Here is a 24,987-nt window from a genome sequence, read left to right as displayed (position 1 = left end):
CTATACATTTTAGGTGAATTAATGCACAATCCCAGGGCTGTAAATGATCTCATAATTTATGCATATATACATTATCTCACAAAAGTGAGTGCACCCCTCACATTTTTGTAAATATTTCAGTATATCTTTTCATGTGACAACACTGAAGAAATTACACTTTGCTACAATGTAAAGTAGTGAGTGTACAGCCTGTATAACAGTGTAAATTTGCTGTCCCCTCAAAATAACTCAACACACAGCCATTAATGTCTAAAACGCTAGCAGCAAAAGTGAGTACACCCCTAAGTGAAAATTTCCAAATTCGGCCCAAGAAGCCATTTTCCCTCCCTGGTGTCATGTGACTCGTTAGTGTTACAAGGTCCCAAGTGTGAATGGGGAGCAGGTGTGTTAAATTTGGTGTTATCGCTCTCACTCTCTCATACTGGTCACTGTAAGTTCAACATGGCAACTCATGGCAAAGAACTCTCTGAGGATCTGTAAAACAGAATTTTTGCGATACATAAAGATGGCCTAGGCTATAAGATTGCCAGGACCCTGAAACTAAGCTGCAGCAAGGTGGCCAAGACCATACAGCGGTTTAACAGGACAGGTTCCACTCAGAACAGGCCTTGTCATGGTCGACCAAAAAAGTTGAGGGCATGTGTTCAGAGTCATATCCAGAGGTTGTCTTTGGGAAATAGACCTATGAGTGCTGCCAGCATTGCTGCAGAGGTTAAAGGGGTGGGGGTCAGCCTGTCAGTGCTCAGACCATACACCGCACCCTGCATAAAATTGGTCAGTATGACTGTCATCCCAGAAGGAAGCCTCTTCTAAAGATGATGCTCAAGAAAGCCTGCAAAACAGTTTGCTGAAGACAAGAAGACTAAGGACATGGAATTCTGGAACCATGTCCTGTGGTATGATGAGACCAAGATAAACTTATTTGGTTCAGATGGTGTCAAGAGTGTGTGGTGGCAACCAGGTGAGGAGTACAAAGACAAGTGTATCTTGCCTGCAGTCAAACATGGTGGTGGAAGCGTCATTGTCTGGGGCTGGATGAAGGCTGCCGGCTGTAATGTTCCGGTACCTTTGGTACCCTAAATTACTCTTTTCACAAGTGTATGCGCCCCACCATTCTCTTTTGGAAAGGTGCGCATACACCTTTAAGACTGAAGCTGTCATCACTCAGCGCCGGACTAGATGGCTATTTAAATCGCCGGTTCTCACTCACATGTGTTCGTTCAAACACCCTTACCTGGATGCTAACTTGGCTTGAAGCTTTCGTGCTTGCAAGCATACCTCGCTGACGGAACCTCGCTGCGCTGATCCCTGCATCCCGCTTCCGGATCATCCGCTCCTCCTGAACCAACCTTCGGCTGTATTGCTATTAGTGCTAAGTACCCCGCAGGGGAACCCTCTATAAACTTATACTAAGCTTACACTATCTAGCTCTGCATAGTAAAGACTATTTATCACATCTGCATATCTAGATTGCTAGCTCTTAAGACTACTGCTACTTATTCCTGCACTGGGTTGATCTCTCTTGTATGTCCACCTGCTACTCTGTCATCTGCTACCATACATGATTGCTAAACCTACCTGCATCCATCTGCTACTGTCTTACCTTCAAGTGTCTGTCACCTACCACCTCCACTCAACCTGTCTCTTAAATCTTCATCACTGTGTTACTACATACATAAAGTCACTCTAGGAACCAGCTTGTTGAGTGTGTGTATTTACTAGCTGAATTAAGACCTTCCACACATGATGAGTCATTGAGGTTGGGAATGGTATCTCAGCATCTCTCTTACATGACTACTGAAGTGGAATATTTCTGCAGCTGAAAATCCACACCATACATGAAACGCAGGAGCGTTACAGATTGAACGAACCCACAAATGGATTCAGCAGAAATAACCACTCAGGTGACACAATTAAAACAGCAAGTAACTGCGTTAATACACGCACTTGCTGAATTAAAAGAAGACAATCAGGCTCTATCGCAGCAGGTAATTAGACTGACACAACTTACCTCTGCTCAGTCCCCTGAACCCAAGATAAATCCCCCTTTGGTATTTACAGGCGATCGCAAAAAATTTCGCGAATTTAAAAACGCATGTGAGTTACTTTTTTTGCTAAAACCTCGTACCTACCTTACTGATCACATTAAGGTTTGTACTATTATTTCTTACCTAACAGGCGATCCTCGAGCCTGGGCAGACTCTCTTTTTGAGAAAAACGACCAGCTTCTCAACTCCTATGCCTTGTTCCTAGTAGAACTCACTAGCCTATATGATGACCCCAATAGGCAGAGTACTGCCGATCTTCAATTAAGATCCTTGAAACAAGGAAGGAGGCCTGTAGAAGACTTTGTCGCGGAATTCAAGAGATGGACCCTTGATTCAGAATGGAATGATGCATCTCTGAAAACCCAATTTAGGCTTGGCCGATCAGAAGCCGTTAAGGACGAGCTCGCCCGAGCGGATCTACCAAAAACCCTGGATGCATTAATACAACTCAGTACTACCATAGATAGAAGACTACGAGAAAGAAAGGCTGAGAAAATAGGAATGCCATTATCCGTTTCCTCTCGGATTCCGGCCGTTAACCCCGTTCCTATGGAGGTAGGAACCATACGCCCACCGCTATCAACTATGGAAAAAGCCAAAAGACGATATGAAAATCTCTGCTTGTACTGTGCATCCCCGGATCACAAGATAAATGTCTGTCCCCTAGTCAACAAAAAGAAGGGTGAGTGTTCACATGTCCTCCTAGGGGGATTGACAACTTCATTCACTAACCCTTACATTTTTGTTTGTTTGACATTACAGTGGGACCAGAACAGGATTACTACTAAGGCCATGATTGACACAGGATCTTGTGGAAATTATATTGATATATGTTTTGCTGCTTCAAATAAAATTCCTATTATTTCTAAACTTAAACCTGTCTCAGTAAGCCTTATTACCGGTGTTCCGTTATCCTCTGGTCCGATCACCGATCAGACACAAGCACTTCTAGTCACTATTAACGAGTCTCATAGGGAGACTACTACCTTCGATTTAATACCTTCACCCCACTTTCCCATTGTGTTGGGACTTCCCTGGTTACACACACACCAACCAACCATAGATTGGAAGGAACGGTCCTAGGCCTTCCTCTCTTGCTATTGCGAGGATACGTGTAACCTCCCGTCTTCCGGGAAGATTCTGTCTATGGTGACAGATGAGATTGCACCACTATGTTATCAGGATCTTTCTGAGGTTTTTCTTGAGAAAAATGCTCAAGCATTACCTCCTCATCGAGACTATGATTGTAGCATTGATCTACTCCCAAATAGCAAATTGCCGTTCGGTCATGTTTATCCTCTTTCACAGGATGAACTTTCCCATCTCAAAACCTATTTGGATGAGAATTTGGAAAAAGGTTTTATTAGACCTTCCACTTCTTCCACAGCAGCAGGACTCTTTTTTGTTCGCAATAAGGACTCAAGTCTCAGACCTATCATCGACTACAGGAAATTGAATGCTATCACAATAAAAGATCGCTATCCTCTACCGCTTATCCCTGAGCTCATTGAGCAGGTGCGTGGAGCTACCTATTTTTCAAAATTGGACCTGAAAGGGGCATACAATCTCATTCGAATCCGTGATGGACACGAGTGGAAGACTGCATTCAGAACCAGATACGGATTGTTCGAATATCTTGTGATGCCATTCGGGCTATGCAACGCCCCTGCAGTTTTCCAACGATTTATAAACGATATTTTTAAAGACTTACTAGATGTCTGTGTTGTGGTATATCTGGACGATATACTTATATATTCACGATCCCTGTCTGAACACATAAGACATGTAAGACTTGTACTATCGAGATTGCTTGCACATAACCTTTATGTGAAACTGAAGAAATGCTTGTTTCATAAAGACGAGGTACTCTTTCTAGGCTACATCATATCCAAAACAGGAATCGAGATGGACATGAGTAAAATATCCTGCATTCAGGATTGGCCTACACCAACCACACGCAAGGCGCTACAGCGATTCCTGGGATTTTCAAATTTCTACAGGAAGTTCATTAAAAACTTTTCTGCTATTGTGAGACCCCTCACACAGCTCACTAGCATAAAAAAACCATTCAAATGGTCAGAAGAAGCCAATAAAGCTTTTCACTTGTTAAAGACAAGGTTTACTTCCGCTCCCATATTACACCATCCAGACCCATCCCTCCAATACATTCTGGAGGTAGATGCGTCAAACATGGCAGTAGGAGCAATACTCTCCCAACGACCAACCCACACTTCACCACTTCATCCAGTCGCCTTTTTTTCTAAATCCCTAAGCAGTCCCGAGATAAATTACCCCGTGGGTGAAAAGTAACTGCTTGCTATAAAATTGGCTCTGGAGAATTGGCGACATTTACTCGAAGGCACCCAATTACCAATAATTATATACACGGACCATAAAAACCTCCAATATCTTCAGACTAGCAAAACTCTCTCGCACCGACAGGTACGATGGTCACTATTCTTTCTAAGGTTTAACTTCCTAGTGACTTACACACCTGCAGATAAGAACAAAAAGGCGGATGCACTATCACGACTAACTGAAGAAAACTACTTTGAAATCCCTTCCGTTCCTATAATACCTCACAAACGCATTATTGGAGTTGTCCGTTCCTTGAAGGAAGAGGTTTTGCATGGTATAAGTTTGGATTCACCCCCACCACAACTAAATACTGATGCAGAAGGCTTCCTCTACTACAACGACAAACTTTACATACCACCTACCCTACGCACCAAGATCTTGGAATTATCTCATGATGTGCCTATGGCAGGACATATTGGTATGACAAAGACTCTTAATTTGATTTCCCGGCAATTCTGGTGGCCTGACATGAAAACATCTATACAAAAATTCGTCTCTTCATGCAATGTCTGTGCCAGGTCCAAAATTGACACTACAAGACCATCCGGTCTACTATGCAGTCTACCAATACCCCAAACTCCATGGGAAGTTTTGTCCTTGGACTTCATCGTAGAATTGCCTCTTTCCAAAGGATTTAATACCATCTTGGTGTCAGTGGACCATCTGACAAAGATGGCACATTTCATTGCTATTCGCAGACTACCTTCGTCCAAACAAACGGCAGAACTCCTGATGAAACATGTCTTTAGATTACATGGTATCCCAAAAACTCTTCTGTCTGACCGTGGATCCCAATTTATTTCTAAGTTCTGGCAAGAACTATGTCACATACTACGGATCGAGCGGAAGCTCACTTCTCCTTACCATCCGCAGACCAACGGACAGACTGAAAGAGTCAACCAATGCATCGAGCAGTATTTACGTTGTTACACTTCTTACCAACAGGATGATTGGGTGGATCTTCTCCCTCTGGCAGAATTTGCCTACAACAACGCAACCCACAGTACAACCAAGCAGAGTCCGTTCTACTTGAACTATGGGTTTCATCCCTCTATTCTTCCACCACGCATCCTTCCTTCAAGCAACCCAGTAGCCTCAGACTATCTTACCCAAATAAAGGATTCTCTGGGTTTATTAAATACTACCATTGCACACGCTCACAGTCAACAAAAGAAGTACTATGATCTTCGCAGAAGACCTTCTCCACAGTACACTATCGGGGACCTCGTTTGGCTCTCAACAAAAAACTTAAGACTGAAGATCCCTAGCAAAAAGCTTGGACCTCTGTTCTTGGGACCTTTCCCAATCAAAAAACTTATTGGAAAAGCTGCAGTACAGCTTACATTGCCAATAGACCTAAAAATCCATCCCATTTTCCATGTGTCGCTACTGAAGTCCCATGTTCCGGACCAAGGAATAAGGCCAAATATTCCACCTCCGCCTCCTGTACAAGTTGAAGGTGGAGAAGAATACGAGATAAAAGAGATTCTGGATTCTCGTATCTACAGAAGAAGACTTCAGTACTTGGTTAGATGGAAGAACTATGGGCCCCAAGACGACACCTGGCTAAACACCTCTGAAATACATGCCCCTAAATTAATCCGCAATTTTCATGCGAGATACCCAGACAAACCAGCTCCAGAGGCCTTCAGGAGCCGGCCTTAAGGGGGGGGTATTGTAATGTTCCGGTACCTTTGGTACCCTAAATTACTCTTTTCACAAGTGTATGCGCCCCACCATTCTCTTTTGGAAAGGTGCGCATACACCTTTAAGACTGAAGCTGTCATCACTCAGCGCCGGACTAGATGGCTATTTAAATCGCCGGTTCTCACTCACATGTGTTCGTTCAAACACCCTTACCTGGATGCTAACTTGGCTTGAAGCTTTCGTGCTTGCAAGCATACCTCGCTGACGGAACCTCGCTGCGCTGATCCCTGCATCCCGCTTCCGGATCATCCGCTCCTCCTGAACCAACCTTCGGCTGTATTGCTATTAGTGCTAAGTACCCCGCATGGGAACCCTCTATAAACTTATACTAAGCTTACACTATCTAGCTCTGCATAGTAAAGACTATTTATCACATCTGCATATCTAGATTGCTAGCTCTTAAGACTACTGCTACTTATTCCTGCACTGGGTTGATCTCTCTTGTATGTCCACCTGCTACTCTGTCATCTGCTACCATACATGATTGCTAAACCTACCTGCATCCATCTGCTACTGTCTTACCTTCAAGTGTCTGTCACCTACCACCTCCACTCAACCTGTCTCTTAAATCTTCATCACTGTGTTACTACATACATAAAGTCACTCTAGGAACCAGCTTGTTGAGTGTGTGTATTTACTAGCTGAATTAAGACCTTCCACACATGATGAGTCATTGAGGTTGGGAATGGTATCTCAGCATCTCTCTTACATGACTACTGAAGTGGAATATTTCTGCAGCTGAAAATCCACACCATACATGAAACGCAGGAGCGTTACACCGGCACTGGGGAGCTACAGTTCATTGAGGGAACCATGAATGCCAACATGTACTGTGACATAATGAAGCAGAGCATGATCCCCTCCCTTCGGAGACAGGGCCGCAGGGCATTATTTCAACATGATAACGACTCCAAACACACCTCCATGACAACCACTGCCTTGCTAAAGAAGCTGACGGTAAAGGAGATGGACTGGCCAAGCATGTCTCCAGACCTAAACCCTATTGAGCATCTGTAGAGCATCCTCAAACGGAACGTGGAGGAGCGTAAGTTCTCTAACATCCACCAGCTCATGGAGGAAGGGAAGAGGACTCCAGTGGCAACCTGTGAAGCTCTTGTGAATTCCATGCCCAAGAGGGTTAAGGCAGTGCTGAAAAATAATGGTGGCCACACAAAATATTGGCACCTTGGACATTTTAACTTAGGGGTGTACTCACTTTTGTTGCCAGCAGCTTAGACATTAATGGCTGTGTGTTGAGTTATTTTGAGGGGGCAGCAAATTTACACTGGTATATAAGCTGTACTTTCACTACTTTACATTGTAGCAAAGTGTAATTTTTTCAGTGTTGTCACATGAAAAGATATAATAATAACATATTTACAAAAATGTGAGGGGTGTACTCACTTTTGTGAGATACTGTATATAAATCTATACAGCGTCTACTCTGGCATGAGTAGTAATTTTAAATACTGTTGTTGTTCCTGTGCATTCACTACCATACCTCAGTGAATCAATATGTGTATCAGTTCATACAATCCAATAGTCGGTGTGCTCTTCCATATTTGATGGCCCCCTGGCCAATAGCAGTTTTGTACCACACTCCACTCTCAAAATTTGTCAGAGCTCCACCTCTGTGTAAATGGCACGCTCACCTCTATGGTTGACTCTTGATAACATTTAGTTCTCATGCGCTTAATTCTCTATCATAAGATAAATGTAATCTCCCCATATATGTAAGCTCCTGGACCCAGATCCACACATGTGCAGGCCCCTATAGGAGAACGACCACAATCTCAATAACTGCAAATGGTGCTTGAATGAAGGTAAAGAACCGCCAGTAGTATACCCGTCTAAAGCTGTTGTAAACAGCTGCACATTATGTGAAACTTACCTCATAATGAAGCATTCAAACGATGCAATGTCATCACTTGAGACGGCGTCCATCTTCACCCGCTCTTCCTTTGGGGTTCACAGACTCCGGCTCTGTGACTGGCTGGAGCCGCGATGACGTCACTCCCGCACATGCGAGCCGGAGCCGCCGGTCACGGCACAGGGCTCTGAAGAAACGGCACAGACGGCCAGTGATTTCCCTGGCTGCATGTACAGTAAATGTCTCCTAAATGGTGCATGTTTAGGAGATATTTACACTACCTATAGGTAAGCCTTATTATAGGCTTACCTTTAGGTAAAACTTAAAGATAGAAGTTTACTTGCCCTTTAAAATTAAAACTCCATTTGATTATTCTTTAAAATTGCACTCACATATAAAAAAAAGAATCACTTAGGCAGTGTTAACTGCTTGCCGACCGCCGCAAGTACATATACTGCGGCGGTCAGCCCCTCACAGGCAAAGTGACGTATGGGTACGTCGCTAGCCTGTGAGGCTCTGGGGAGCGAGCGAGCGCCGCCGGAGGCGCGCTCCCGCGCGGGGGGGGGGAGTCCGTAACCGCACGGGCCCGATGTCTTGCGATCGTCCGTTAGAGCGGGAGAAAGGCAGGCGGCTGATGTAAACAAGCCGTCTGTCATTCTCCCCTGTGTATGAACAGTGATCATACGGTTCTACTATGTAGGACCATTGATCACTGTTCTTACAGCTCAAGCTACAGCCAATCACAGTTAGAATCACGCCCCTAGGGACACACACAACCCCTCCCTCTAAAAAAAAGTTAACCCCTTCACTGCCAGTGTCATTTTACAGTAACAGTGCATATGTATAGCACTGATTACTGTAGTAATGTCACTGGTAACCCCAAAACTGTCAAAAATGTCAGTCAAGGGTCCGATCTGTCCGCCGCAATGTCGCAGTCCCGCAAAAAAAAAAATCGCAGATCGCCAGCATTACGCGTTTAAAAAAAAAACAACAAAAATGACAAAAATCTTTCCCTTAGTTAGTAAACGCAATAACTTTTGTGCAAACCAATCAAAATACCCTTTTTGCAATTTTTCTTTACCAAAAATATGTAGTATAAAACAAATTGGCCTAAAATGTTAAAAAATTTTGATTTTTACATTTTTTTTTGTTATTTTTGCAAAATTGACGCTTATTTTTTTGTTTATAGTGCATGATCAAAAAATCGCACAGGTGATCAAATACCACCAAAAGAAAGCTCTGTTTTTGGGAAAAAAAGGACATCAAATTCGTTTAGGTACAGCGTCGCATGACCGCGCAATTGCCCGTTAAAGTCACGTAGTGCCGAATCGCAAAATAGGCCCTGGTCAGGAAGGGGTAAAATCTTCCTGGGTTTAAGTGGTTAATATGCATTAGAAATAAAGCACAGCAATTCTGCTCACCAAATTTCTGGTCTCCATCAATACCAGAAGCGACATCTCCCATCACTGCCCGATGCTTTGTTTCATTGATTACCTGACTCCTTCTGAATTATTATATCTGTCTAATTCCCTCATTGGCCTACAGTAGGTTAGCTGGATGTCTGTTGTGGACCTATGGTTAGGGGAGGCCTTGAAAACATGTTTTGTTGGGTGCTCATAATTCATCCATCATGGCTGGCACTGTTTTTTTTGGTCATCAATTTATCAGCAAGTTATGGACAGAACAAGTGTGCAATGTGAGTCAAAGCTGTGGACTTGCCATTCCAACTAAGAAGAGTTAAAGCGTCATTAATAGGGTTACGGTCATTTATAGAATTGATCAGATAATTGGTATGCCTGAGCTTCTCAACAGTCAAGCTCTCTTGCCTTCCTCATGACCACTTGCCAAAGGTCCATCCAGCTTGATTAGCTCTGTCTCCCAGCCCCAGAGAAGGCTATGTGAATATATTGCATGGTTCAAATAAACTGAGCAGCTGGAATTCTCTAAGAATAAAAGGGGACCTGTAGCGTCTAAAAGTCAGGCAAAAAGTCATACAGGGTTTGTTTGCTGCCTGGCTGTAGTGCTATAACATTGGCTCTAAGGGTGCGTTCCCATGTGCAGCAGGCCCATGTCACCCCTCTGAAAAGCGGTGACCAATGGATCACTTTGCAGAGGGAATTTGACAGGGCATGGAGAAGAGATATGTCGCCACCCCACTGCCTGATTTAATCTTGTAAATGCCCCACCACCAAGCCCAACTGCAAGCATTGCACACAGCTGCAGGGTGGTTGCAGTGCAGCCCCAGAGACTTGGACTGGTGACACCTGCTGAATGCAACATACTGTTTAAATCTTGCCAAAGCCACGGCACATGTACAGCCTTAAGCAGCTGTATGCCCTGGTTGTGGGTGGATGGGGGATGTGCGCAATAACACCCACGACTCAACTGCCTGATTTTGCCACCCTCTAGCCTAAAACCTTTCAAATTACTATCCTGAAAAAGGTTTCAGACCAGGGAAGATGGTGTAAAGAAATGGAAATACTTATCTAGTCCATTATTCCAGGTCAGTGGTTTAAAGTACTTATGCAAGAGCACAGGACAGCCAGGCAACCAGGATTTTCAGCGGAAGTCAACCATTACAGACCCGTTTAGTCAATGTATGAAGAATGTTTTCAGTGACCCTGTTTCTCTGCAACATATAACAGCATAGATTACATCTCCAGTGAATGACAAGTGAAGTATTCGCTCTCTTGAAGAGTTAGCAGCACCTCCTGGGTGTGTCAGATAGCGTGTCCCTTGCTGGTTGCTGTGGTTCCTTCCACCAGCCATGGAGTTGCCGCAGGCACGCTCTCTGGCACACCCAGTAGGTGGCAGATATCTGTTAGCTTTCCAAGAGAGCGAAGATTTCCCCTGATGCCTGCTGGAGAGGTATTTAGCTTCTTTTATTACAGGATGCAGTTGCCAGGATTGTTTGAGAAACAAGAGTTACTTCAATAGAGTGCCATGGAACCGGAGGGTACAATGATGCTGTAGAAGAACTAGACTAGCTAGCTGCAGATCCCTTAATCACCCACAGAACCTCCCACCTTCCATAGTGCCACCCAATTTCCAAAAGGGGCTTGCAGTGGCCTTCAACCTCGTACAGGGGTCCCCAGGCCACTTAAAGAGGACTCAATTTCCACAGTGCCCCCCCAAGCCGAGCACTTATCATGCTGCAGAGCCTCCAGCCCTCCATAGTGCTCCCAACGGTACCCTCCAGTCCCCCACATTGCTCCTGCAAAGCCCCCAGCCTCCCGGAGAGATCTTCAACCCCCTCCAGATATCCCATCACCCTCAGCTCCCTCCAGGGCCCCCCCCCCCCCATAGTGACACCCAACCACATCAAAGCCTTCCAGAATTTGAATAAATATTTTGTATCCCCATACATTTATTGTGTGAGTATAAATGTTTTTTTTTTTCACTGTTGAAGCAGAAAAGGTTTCAGAAGAATGTACTGGGCCCAGGTCACAATAGAAACTAGAGCCACTGATACAGGCCAGACAAATACCAGGTTTAAGGCACTCAAAGTTCACTGTAAAAACCAGGGTACCAAGCAGATAGAATCTCCTGAGATTTTTCCAGGATAAAGAAAGATATTGTCATTAAGGACCGGGAGTGCTCAATCCAGTATTGGTCTGGTCTATATGGTGGGAGATGACATCGGTTCCTGTTCTGGAAAACTCATAGGGGTTGATTTACCAAAACCAGAGAGTGCAAAATCAGGTGCAGCTGTGCATGATAGCCAATCAGCTTCTAACACCAGCTTGTTCAATTAAGCTTTAAAAATAAAACCTGGAAGATGATTGGTTTCTATGCAGAGCTGCACCAGATTTTTCACTCTCCAAATGTAGTAAAATCAACCCTATTTACTATCGGGCTGTGCCAATCTCAGGGGAGTATCATGGCCTGCCAGAGACCAAGCGGAGATGGACACACATTTGAACAATTGAATTTGGTATATTTTCTCAAGTATTCGTTTAAAAAAAAGGATACAAACACAGACAGACAGGAAAACCAGACATCTATTTAAACATTTCACAATTTTATATCATAGATAGTAAATATAAAATGATGCATTTTAGGTTCTCATTCAGCTGAAGGGTTAGTGTTTAAAAATGACATTTCCATTTTGGTAGATGCTGGGGGGTTAATTGACTAGTTCTATTCTGTCCCTTGGATACAAAATCTCAATGGCTGTGTTCACAGCTCCTCCCACTTGCCATAGGCATTATGAGGGGTCTTAATTCCCGGATTTATCTTCAGGACAGTACTGCATCACAAAGGAGACCTCTACAGCAGGAGAAGCAGGAGAGTCCATATCTCACCACAGGAGTCCATAAGAGATGAAAGAAGTTAGTGGGTAGTGGTGGACATATTATAGATGAATATTTATATTCCATCATTAATGGGGGACCTCTTGAATCCATGCAGCTAAATAAGGCACTGGGTCTTCCTGAGGCCTTCACACCCACACACTCCACACATGCTTTAAATTAATGTCAATGGTGTTTCATCTTTTTGATAAATATTTTACCACCCCCCAACCAATTAAGGGGCTTTTTAAAGTTAAAACAGAGAGACATATCACCTCTCAGTCACCTGCCAACCATCCTCTGAAAAGCCATCCAACGCAGATTTCATTTCAGAAGGGTGGCAAGGACTGCTGCACTTCTGGGTGGGTCCTAAGGGAAATTTCCATGACATGGCTTGTTGGGGATACTTGAGGACTAAAGTCAGCAACCAGAGAGTGAATGGATCCCTGTACCTGTAGATAAACCTGTCCAGTTTGTTGTTGAACCTGGACATAACACTGCTCCACAGCTAATATTTACCAGAGCAGAGTCTGGAAAGTGGCCCACATGGAATCCAGTGTCTGAAGATCACTTCCAGGCGATCTCTACATACAGTCCAGCAGGGTGCAGATACGGTATTCCAAAAGCCAGGCTGAGGACAATCGCACCACATGCAAACTGACAAGGCTCCAGCAGCAATTTAGAGACGGGTCTTAAAGAAAGAGAAAAAAAAAAACAAATTAAAAAAAAGTGTAGTGTCAGATAGGGAAGTCTTTTAACACTGCAGAACTGAAGAAGAGGCAGTGTCAAATCCCCCCCACAGAAGTGAAAGACCTCCCTGTGTCCCTCAATGGACAATAATGAATGTGGCACATGGTGCATTGGATGACTCTTCAAAGTAAATAGGCTGCCTAACGTAACGTATGAATAACGTGAGCCCCTTACCTCAACACACTAATGTGCACAGGAACTTACATTCTGAATTTTCCTGCACTCTCTCCCAATGCCAATCGTCACTAGGACTAATGGAGATGTCAAAATCCTGCAGCGGGGGTACGAATAGTAATAAAAGCTTGAAACAGATTGTAACCCCCCACCACTCTACCCACAACTAGAAACATAACGTTTTGGCTGTGGTTGCACTTTAACCACTTGCCGACCGCCGCACGACTATTTACGTCGGCGGTCAGCCCCTCACAGGCAGAGCGACGTAGGGCTACGTCGCTAGCCTGTGAGGGTCTAGGGAGCAAGCGCACGCTGCCGGAGGCGCGCTCCCACTCCCACGTGGTCACGGACCCCCCCCCCCCGCGCGTGTGACCGGCGGACCCGATGTCCGCCGGTCACTCGCGATCGTCGGGTGGAGAGGGAGAAAGGCAGGCGGCTAATGTAAACAAGCCGCCTGTCAGTCTCCCCTGTGTAAGAATAGTGATCATACGGTTCGACTATGTAGGACCGTTGATCACTGTTCCTACACCTCAAGCCACAGCCAATCACAGTTAGAATCATGCCCCTAGGGACACACATAACCCCTCCCTCTCAAAAAAAAGTTAACCCCTTCACTGCCAGTGTAATTTTACAGTAACAGTGCATATGTTTAGCACTGGTTACTGTAGAAATGTCACTGGTAACCCCAAAAGTGTCAAAAATGTCAGTCAAGGGTCCGATCTGTCCGCCGCAATGTCGCAGTCCCGCAAAAAAAAAAAAAAAAAAAAAAAAAAAAAATCGCAGATCGCCACCATTACGCGTTAAAAAAAAAAACAACAAAAATGTCAAAAATCTTTCCCTTTGTTAGTAAATGCAATAACTTTTGCGCAAACCAATCAAAATACCCTTTAGGAGATTTTTTTACCAAACATATAGGCCCTGGTCAGGGAGGGGGGTAAAATCTTCCGGGGCTTCCGGGGCTTAAGTGGTTAAATATCAATTTTCAGTGTGGTGACCCCTCTGGTCTTATAAGAAGAAGAAAAAGATGAATGGACATGGATATCTTCATTCAAACTCTTCAGATACATTTTCCTTTTTACGTTCAAGAGAAGACACGAAAAATAAAAAAATGCAATTTAAAATATATATTATTAACCTCCCTGGCGGTATGATTTTGTCAGGAATTATGTACCAAAAGCGGTACAATTTTTTGCATGGAAATTTGGCGTTATGTATTATAGGCCTACAATTCTTAGTAATTACTGACTTAAACCTGACCAAAACAAGACTCTAGTAGACATCCCAGATGTGATAAATTTGAAACACAAACGCATGAATTATAATGTAATCAATAATATAATTTTATTATATATATATATATATATATATATATATATATATATATATATATATATACATATACACACACATATATATATATATATATATATATATATATATATATATATATATATATATAAAATAACATTATATTATTGATTAGATTATAATTCATGCGTTATATATTATATATATGTATATATATATATATATATATATATATATATATATATACATACATACATACATACACACACACACACACATATATATATATATATATATATATATACACACATATATACATATATATATATAATATAATATAAATGTTATGTATGGGTGTATTTACTGCGCTAACCTAATATTATTATATCAAGAAAAGTGCACGTGCAAACGTGTAATCAATTCTTAAATATTAAATAAATTAATTCTAATAGAAAAATGGAATATATAATGAACTTGTAAACAATGAACTCCAATAGTGATATATCATCCACTAAAGTGCGTATGCAAACTTGTGGAAAATGTTTACAATAAATACAATGCAAATAGTGCAGAATATATGCAGTATAAAATATACATAAAAAATTGTGACATAAAAATTAACAACAAAAATAGTCAGTGAATTAATTAAATCTTTAAAGTGCAAAATCGTGCTCAAAAAGTCTCTGGTGTGCTGGATAGAATCGTGCGTGACGGTGGTTCTTAAGGGTTCTACCACTCTGTGCCAAATGGGGTAAGGTATCACACTTACCAGATGGTGTGGATTCCAATGGCGTACGCCAAATGGAATCTAAAGCGCTTTATGCTGCTGTTCCTGTATGTGGATACGAGGGTGGACGCTCTCCTTATGGGTAGGGGTGGACACTCAGCATGGAAGAAAAAGAAATATGCTTCTCATAGTGCAAAAAGGTTTTCCTTTTATTGAACTTGCATAAAAACTCACATCAATCTTCACAAACAATGTCCATGTAAAAACTCCATAAAAAAATCCCCCGATCAAAGACTGCAGCTGATGCTCTAAAAACCTCCCAGGTGATAAAAACACTCCAAATAGAACGTAGGTGACACAGCAACAAAAAACAAAATGCCCCAAAAATAATGGGGCCAATGTGCAAATAAATCGCTATTGAGCTCCTATGCTGCCTTATGGCTGGGTATACCATAGGACGCTGTTATGGGTTTGTGTTTTGTGCAACATTTGAATTTCCCTCCCTAGTTCCGCTCCCATGCACCATTGCTGCTGCAGAGAACTGAACCAGGAAGTCATCAGACCGAGGGACGAGAGGCGGGGATCTCGGCTGGTGGTCACAGCAATGGGAGATCATCGCTGCATCTCCAGGAGAAGGTAAGAGACACCACTGCACGCTCTGCACATCCACCCCGAGCGTGACTCGGGGATACCGATAGTAGCATGAAAAATCCACCCCGAGTCACGCTTGGGGACACCGCTAAGGGGGTTAATGAATGCCAATTTCTTCATCATTAATTACTCCAAAAAAGAAAATATATCTTGCTGGGAAAAATTGGATTTTTGACTTATAGCAAAATCCATTTCTCTGATGTTCATTGACGGACACAGCTTCTGATCTTCTTAACCATTGGTTTATACTGCCCCCTACAGGGATAGGACACTAGGCAGAAAAAAAGCTTGACTACACCTATGGGCAGTCCCAGGGGGTATACTCCCACTCTCAGCTATATGCACTCAGTTTTGTTACAAGCAGTGTCAGAAGAATTACAACTCCACAGAGGGGTGGGTGCTGTGTCCATCAATGAACATCAGACAAATGGATTTTACTGTAAGACAAAATCCCATTTTCTCTATCGTTCATTGACAGACACAGCTCCTGATTTTCTTAACCATCAGGACGTCCCAAAGCAGTATTAAACATAAGGGGTGAGAACAGCAGAAATAAATTCTCAAAGGCTAAACAATAGCCAACCCGGTAACATGGAGCTCAAGCAAGAACTGGAGCTCGCCTGATAAAAACAATGCACACTCAAAGAGGATCAGGTCCTCTAAACAGCAGCCTGCAAAACCTTGCGGCCAAAAGAAGCATCTGCAGATGCCAACACATCCACTTTATAACATTTTGTAAAGGTGTGAACAGACAACCAGGTAGCCGCCTTGCAAACCTGCATCACTGACGCCTGATAAGTGAAGGCCCAGGAGGCACTGAGCCCTAGTAGAGTGCGCCGTAACAGGGAAAGCAGGAACCTGACCCTTAATTGAATAGGCTTGAAAATGTCTGTCTGATCCATCTAGAAATGGTCGCAGCAGAAGCGGACAATTTGGGGTACCAAAATTTGTCATCTTTCAAGGGAAACATGCAAATTTACAACTTGACATGTTAAATATCTAGGTACTTGGCACAATCTCATCTTTTTATATATTTTTCCACAAGTATAATGCACACTCACCCTCCACTTTATGAGTTACACCTTGCGAGTACCGGGTTGGACCCTATTTTGCCTTCAGGATTGCCTCCATTCTTTGTGGCATATGTAGCACTGCCCTCTAGAGGACTGCTGAGAATTACACTTTCTGGATTACCCTGGGTTATCCTTAGCAACAGACAGCAGATAACAGCATTAAAAGTTCTTGGCTCAGTCAATAATCAATCCAGGGGATGTTGGTTTTTGTGGTTTTATTGAGAACTTGGATAGGAGAAGGGATGAGTGGGATACTCCAACTATTAACTATTCACAGTCTGAAGGACAGCTTACTGTAGAATGCAGCAAGGCCGCTGCCTCACTTTGCCACTTAGTGAAGATACTTTAAATGCTCCTTTGTAAATATTCTCTTCAGGGTTCTGAAACTGGCACCCCCTTTTCTCTCAATACCGGTGTGCTGACACCCGTCCGCTGACCCTAGCTTCTGGAGTGGTCCTCTTCCTGGCAGACCCCTGGGCAAGTTCCTCTGTACTCACGGACACTGTTTTTCCAGAGTCACCGTTACCGCCAAACTCCATTTGTCAGCATCCATTGGACCTCTGCGTTCAGCAACACCTTCAGGTTCACCAGGCCGACTGCCTGTGACCACCTTTCACAACTGCAGAAGGAGAAACAGCCGTACCCTCCTTCTGGGACTTGGCTTCCCGCCCAAAGACACCCTGCCACATGTGCCCTTGGCTTTTATAGCCAATCCCAGGATGCACCACTGTCTGTGCCGACCCACTGGGACAGCCACAAAAGCCTGTGTGTCACTGGCCGAGTGTCCTCCACTGTCCAACAGGCCTCCCTATTGGATACAGTGGGGACACTCCTTCAGCCCAGATGAATCACACCCTGAGCACATGCAACAGGCCTGACTACAAATCCTGCTCCCTGATAAGCAGAAGAGCAACTAGGTTTTACCTGCCACTCCCCTGATAAGCAGGCAGAGCAAATACACTCCCTACCTAGCACCTAGCATCTAGGAGGGTGCTACACATAGATTCAACAAGGTGTTGGAAACATTCCTCAAAGATTTTGCACCATAGTGACAGGATAGCATCACACAGTTGCTGCAGATTTGTCGGCTGCACATCCATGATGCCAATCTCCCATTCCACTATTCCTCCCACTGACACCTATGATGGGGCACTATTCCTCCCACTGACACCAATGATGGGGCACTATTCCTCCCACTGACACCAATGATGGGACACTATTCCTCCCACTGACACCAATGATGGGGCACTATTCCTCCCACTGACACCAATGATGGGGCATGGTTTACTTCCACTGGTACCAGGACATTTTCTACTCCCACTGGCCACAGTCTGGCTCCCCTAAAGTTTGAAGGACAGTAAATTGGGCCTTCGTTTAGAAAGTTTGGAGACCCCTGGTTTAGGGACTTCGAGCCCATTCACACTAGAACGACTTGTGAGGCGACTTGTCGCCCCAGGTTGCTTGACATAACAAAAGCAATGTTAATCAATCAGTGCCGTCTTAATTGGCACTACTGAAGTCGCTCCGACTTCAGAAAAGGGTCCTGTACTACTTTGAGGCGACCTGTGATCCGACTTGTCCCATATACTTCAAATACTTATCTTAATTAAAGCGACTTGTTATCAGACTTTCCAGGAAGAAGAAAGAGATTAGCCAGGCATGCCTATATGGTATATATATATATATATATATATATATATATATATAAATAAATAATGGTATATATATCCCATTATCTCTGCTTGGTTTGTGTGAGTGGCACTGGTGGACACTGATTCATGGCACTGATATGTGGCACTGGTGGACACTGATTCGTGGCACTGATACGTAGCACTGGTGGACACTGATACGTGGCACTGGTGGACACTGATTTGTGGCACTGATACGTGGCACTGGTGGACACTGATTCGTGGCACTGGTGGACACTGATTCATGGCACTGATACGTGGCACTGGTGGACACTGATTCGTGGCACTGATACATGGCACTGATACGTGGCACTGATTGACACTGATTCGTGGCACTGATACGTGGCACTGGTGGACACTGATTAGTGGCACTGGTGGACACTGATTTGTGGCACTGATTCGTGGCACTGGTGTACACTGATTTGTGGCACTGATACGTGGCACTGGTGGACACTGATACGTGGCACTGATACGTTGCAACGGTGGACACTGATTCGTGGCACTGATATGTGGCACTGGTGGACACTGATTGGTGGCACTGATACGTGGCACTGGTGGACACTGATTCGTGGCACTGATACGTGGCACTGGTGGACACTGATACGTGGCACTGATATGTGGCACTGGTGGACAGTGATTTGTGGCACTGATATGTGGCACTGGTGGGCAGTGGCACTGGTGGACACATACGTGGCACTGGTGGGCAGTGGCACTGGTGGACACTGATGCATGGCACTAGTGGGCAGTGGCACTGGTGGACACATACGTGGCACTGGTGGGCAGTGGCACTGGTGACACTGATACGTGGCACTGGTGGGCAATGAGGAAATGAGTAAAAAAAAAACAGAAAATGGGAATTAGGTCACAACACATCATATTCTGATTGGCCAAAAACAAAGTCGTCTGTCATATAAGTCGCGCAAAATAATTCACAAGTCGCGGTAAAAAGTCGCTCCGACATGGGGGGGACTTATGGTCGCGGCAGTGTGAACTCGCTCTTAAAGTGATTGTAAAGTCTTGTTTAAAAAAATAAATAACAAAATAAACAAACTGCCCTGTAAAATGATTTTGCACAGGGTGGTTTGAATCCTCCTTTTCCCGGTTCCCTTTTCCATACTCCTAGTCCCTCCCCCCTGTCGAGTGCCCCCACAGCAAGCAGCTTGTCATGACGGCATCCAAGCCGAGCTGCAACTCTGTGTATCCATTCAGACACGGAGCTGCCGTTTGGCCCCCGCCTCTTCTCTCTCCTGAGTTACTGAGTTTGATTGACAGCTGTGAAAGCCAATGGCACCATTGCTGTGTCTCAGCCAATCAGCAGGGAGAGACGCTGTACCCAAATTAAATTGATGTCCTTTTTTTCCCACAAACAGAGCTTTCTTTTGGTGGTATTTGATCACCTGTGTGATTTTTATTTTTTTGCGCTATAAACAAAAAAAAAAAGCAACAATTTTGAAAAAAGAACAATATTTTTCACATTTTTTTATATGAAATTCTCAAAAAAAATGTAGAAACTCAAAATTTTTTAACATTTTAGGCCAATTTTTTTCTGCTACATATTTTTGGTAAAAAAAATCATAATAAGTGTATTTTGTTTGGTTTGCGTTTACTAACTATGGGAAAGATTTATGTCATTTTTATTGTTTTTTTTTTAACTAGTAATGGTGGCGATCTGCGATTTTTTTTGTGGGACTCCGACATTGCGGCGGACAGATCGGACCCCTGACTGACATTTTTTACACTTTTGGGGGTACCAGTGACATTACTACAGTAATCAGTGCTAAACAAATCTGCACTGTTACTGTACTAATGATACAGGCAGGGAAGGGGTTAACTTTATTGGTGATCAAGGGGTTAAGTGTGTCCCTAGGGGTGTGATTCTAACTGTCAGGGGGCATAGCTAGTAAAGTACCCATAGAGACATGTGATCCTATATAGCCGGATCGCATAGCCTCTGTGCTTACATCAGTGAGAATGACAGACGGCTGTGTTTACATCAGCCATCTGTCTTTCTCCCTCTCCTGTGGGAGATCGCGAGTGGGCCGGCGGCCATCAGGGCCGCCAGTCACACGCGCTGACTCCCCATGGAAAGAGCGGGGATGGGAGCACGCCGCCGCTGGAGGCTCGTGGGCGAGCAACGTAGGTCTATGTCACGTTGCCTGTAAGAGTACCGCAGTAAATCCTCATGAGCCGGTCGTAAAGTGTTTAATGCATTAACCTCCCTGGCGGTATCCCCGAGCGTGACTCAGGGTGGATTTTTTAGACTAGAATCGGTATCCCCGAGTCACGCTCGGGGTAGATGTGCAGAGCGCGCAGCGGTGTCTCTTACCTTCTCCTGGCGATCCAGCGATGATCTCTCATTGCTGTGACCGCCAGCCGAGATCCCCGCCGCTCGTCCGTCGGTAAGATGACTTCCTAGTTCCGTTCCCTGCAGCAGCAATGCTGCATGGGAGCAGAACTGGGAGGGAAATTCAAACGTTGCACAAAACACAAACACATAACACATTTATATTATATATATATATATATACACACACACACACACACACACACACACACATATATATATATACACACACATATATATATATAATATATAACGCATGAATTATAATCTAATCAATAATATAATTTTATTATATATATTATATATTATATAATAAAATTATATTATTGATTAGATTATAATTCATGCGTTTGTGTTTCAAATTTATCACATCTGGGATGTCTACTAGAGTCTTGTAAGCTGAGCAAAGATGTTCCATATTTCTTTTAGTTAAAAATAATTGCCAAAAATTCTGACATATAAACACCAGATAGGATAAACAATGTTTTTTTTCCCTATATAGTCATGTCTCTGGTAAAAAAAAAAAAAGGTCATGTGACCTTGTTTTCTTAACTGTCATCACATGGCTCCGCCATGTGATCAGCTGCTGCCTATAAATAGAGCTCGCAGAGCATCCTTAAGCCATTCCATCGTTGTACTCTGCTAGAGGTGGTTGTGTTCTCTTTCTCTCTGAGGCTTTGCTTTGTGATTTGTAATCATGAACTGGCTGACTGTGAGAAAGAGAGGATATGATGCGATGGATCTCCTGAAAACCAACAAGGAGGAGTCTGTAATATTACTACGAGCGGGACTCTTAACAGAGGACCACAGACCAATCCCACAGCCCCAAGAGTCTGCCCTTAAAAGGAATAGACTTAGGGCAAATGGGAAGAGAATTTGGAAATTTCTGGGTAGATTTTGCCCCTTTCTTCACACAAAGTTGGAAGACACAGATAGTAAGTATTAGAATAATGAGATATAATGCACAGCACACAATACAACATTTATCACCCAAATACATACATATATATTGGGGACACTATATATATATATATATATATATATATATATATATATATATATATATATATACAGATAGGAGGTCACTAGACAGAGAGTAGGGAAGAGTTAGAACCTCTGTCTGGTTTTTAACACTTTCTATGTCCCGTTACAGAGATTCTCCCTCTATATTTCTTCTGATCACCAATGTCACCAGGATAGAAAGTGATGGAAAAGCCAACATTGTGGGCTGCCATCAGGGCAGGAATAGAGGGGAAATCTTTCCATGGAGAATACGGATGGGGGATGAGTTTTTATGAATCTGTTGTAAAGTCTCATACCTGGAGGTCCAGTCAGTAATAGCACTTGTGATTAGCAGCAGCTTTTGTCAGCCTGCCCTTATGTGAATTCAGGTGACAGTTGGGCTGCAGGGGTCAGGTGTGCAGGAGACATACATGGTCTATGAATGAATACAAAGTCAGCGTGAGCGCCTCCCCAGTGACAGGCTGTGTATACAATCAATAGGAATGAGGCCCGCTACAATGTGTGTGTATGTATATTATATATATATATATATATACACATACATACACACATACAACTGCAAGAAAAAGTATGTGAACCCTTTGGAATTATATAGATTTCTGCACAAATTGGTCATAAAATGTGATCTGATCATCATCCAAGTCACAACAATATACAATCACAGTCTGCTATAAAAGTATCTCCAAAAGCCTTGCTGTTCATCAGTCTACGGTAAGACAAATTGTCTATAAATGGAGAAAGTTCAGCACTGCTGCTACTCTCCCTAGGAGTGGCCGTCCTGTAAAGATGACTGCAAGAGCACAGTGCAGACTGCTCAATGAGGTGAATCCTAGAGTGTCAGCTAAAGACTTACAAAAGTCACTGGCAAATGCTAACATCCCTGTTAGCGAATCTACAATACGTAAAACACTAAACAAGAATGGATTTCATGGGAGGATACCACAGAGGAAGTTTGCACAAGAGCACCTGGATGTTCCACAGCAGTACTGGCAAAATATTCTGTGGACAGATGAAACCAAAATTGAGTTGTTTGAAAGAAACACACAACACTATGTGTGGTGAAAAAAGAGGCACAGCACACCAACATCAAAACCTCATCCCAACTGTGAAGTATGGTGGTGGAGGCATCATAGTTTGCGACTGCTTTGCTGTGTCAGGGCCTGGACAGATTGCTATCATCGAAGGAAAAATGAATTCCCAAGTTTATCAAGACATTTTGCAGGAGAACTTAAGGCCATCTGTCTACCAGCTGAAGCTCAACAGAAGATGGGTGTTGCAAAAGGACAATGACCCAAAGCATAGAAGTAAATCAACAACAGAATGGCTTAAACAGAAGAAAATACGCCTTCTGAAGTGGCCCAGTCAGAGTCCTGACCTCAACCCGATTGAGATGCTGTGGCATGACCTCAAGAAAGCGATTCACACCAGACATCCCAAGAATATTGCTGAACTGAAACAGTTCTGTAAAGAGGAATGGTCAAGAATTACTCCTGACCGTTGTGCACGTCTGATCTGCAACTACAGGAAACGTTTGGTTTGAAGTTATTGCTGCCAAAGAAGGTTCAACCAGTCATTAAATCCAAGGGTTCACATACTTTTTCCACCTGCAATGTGAATGTTAACATGGTGTGTTCAACAAAAACATGGCAACATTTCATTCTTTGTGTGTTATTAGTTTAGGCAGACTGTGATTGTCTATTGTTGTGACTTAGATGATGATCAGATCACATTTTATGACCAATTTGTGCAGAAATCCATATCATTCCAAAGGGTTCACATACTTTTTCTTGCAGCTGTATATACACACACACATATATATATATATATATATATATATATATATATATATATATATATATATATATATATACACACACACATACCTACATACATATACACCTCTACAGGGTCCAGGTATCCCCTCATGCTACCAGTAGTGATACTGACATTGGCCAAATGCAAAACTAGTGAAAAACAAATCAGAAAAGATGAGTAGGGAATTTTTTTTTACTGGTCTCCATCTGTAAAACTTTTCCGGTTTTGGAGGTCGTCTCATTGTTGCCCATCTAGTGCACCTGTTAATTTCATTAACACCAAAGCAGCTGAAACTGATTAACAACCCCATCTGCCACTTAACTGACCAGATTCATATTCCAGGAGTTTAATTGATTTGATGCTATACTCTGATTAAATTACAACTACTGAGAGAACACCAAATACAGAATATTAGAAATATTTTCAAAATACAATAAGCAGAATGATGGAATTGATATAAGTGAAAATGGTGCAAAGAGGAGTATAGAACAATCAAAAGAAACTACTTGTCATAATGCAAATACGATAAAAAATAATAATTGGATTTGTAAAAATAACCTAAAAGCCCATAAGAGTCTGTAATAGTCCATATACTTTAGTGGCAGCTCCTCAGTGGGACTGAAGTAATCTCTGTAAGGAACATAAAGGAACAGCAGGGGTCTGCAAATGGGATTGCATTGAGAGGGAGGACAGAAAAGCCTGTTGGCCGGTTTTTATTGAAGCAGCCGATGTCTCCTATGTGTACTGGGCATAGGAATTTTTTCACACCATACATGCGCGGTGGTGTGCAGAAAAACACAGCTCAATGGATATGGTGTGAAGAAGCCCTAGAGTACAAGAGCTACTTAGCAGAAAGCACAGTATGTAATGAGCCCAGTATGGCTTCCTCTTTGTAGCTGATCTGTGGTCGTTGGCACTAAGATCTCAGTGTGGTCAGATATCACATTAGGATTCCTATGTTTTGAGGCCTGAAAATTTAAGTATGGTTACTCAGCATTTAATATCTGTTAGGGATGTGGACTTATAAAAGCCATGTACCGAGACTAGATACCCAGGGCTGAAGAACTACCATATTGTTCAATTTTTCTTTTTTATTATATAGTAACAAAAAAAAAAAAAAAGAAGGATAATAAACAGCACCAAAAGAAGGTTCTATTTA

This window comes from Pelophylax lessonae (assembly GCF_965119305.1).
Source record: "Pelophylax lessonae genome assembly, chromosome: 10".
Taxonomy (NCBI): Eukaryota; Metazoa; Chordata; class Amphibia; order Anura; family Ranidae; genus Pelophylax; species Pelophylax lessonae.
The sequence above is the reverse complement of the archived record's forward strand: the minus strand, read 5'-3'. Positions refer to the sequence as shown.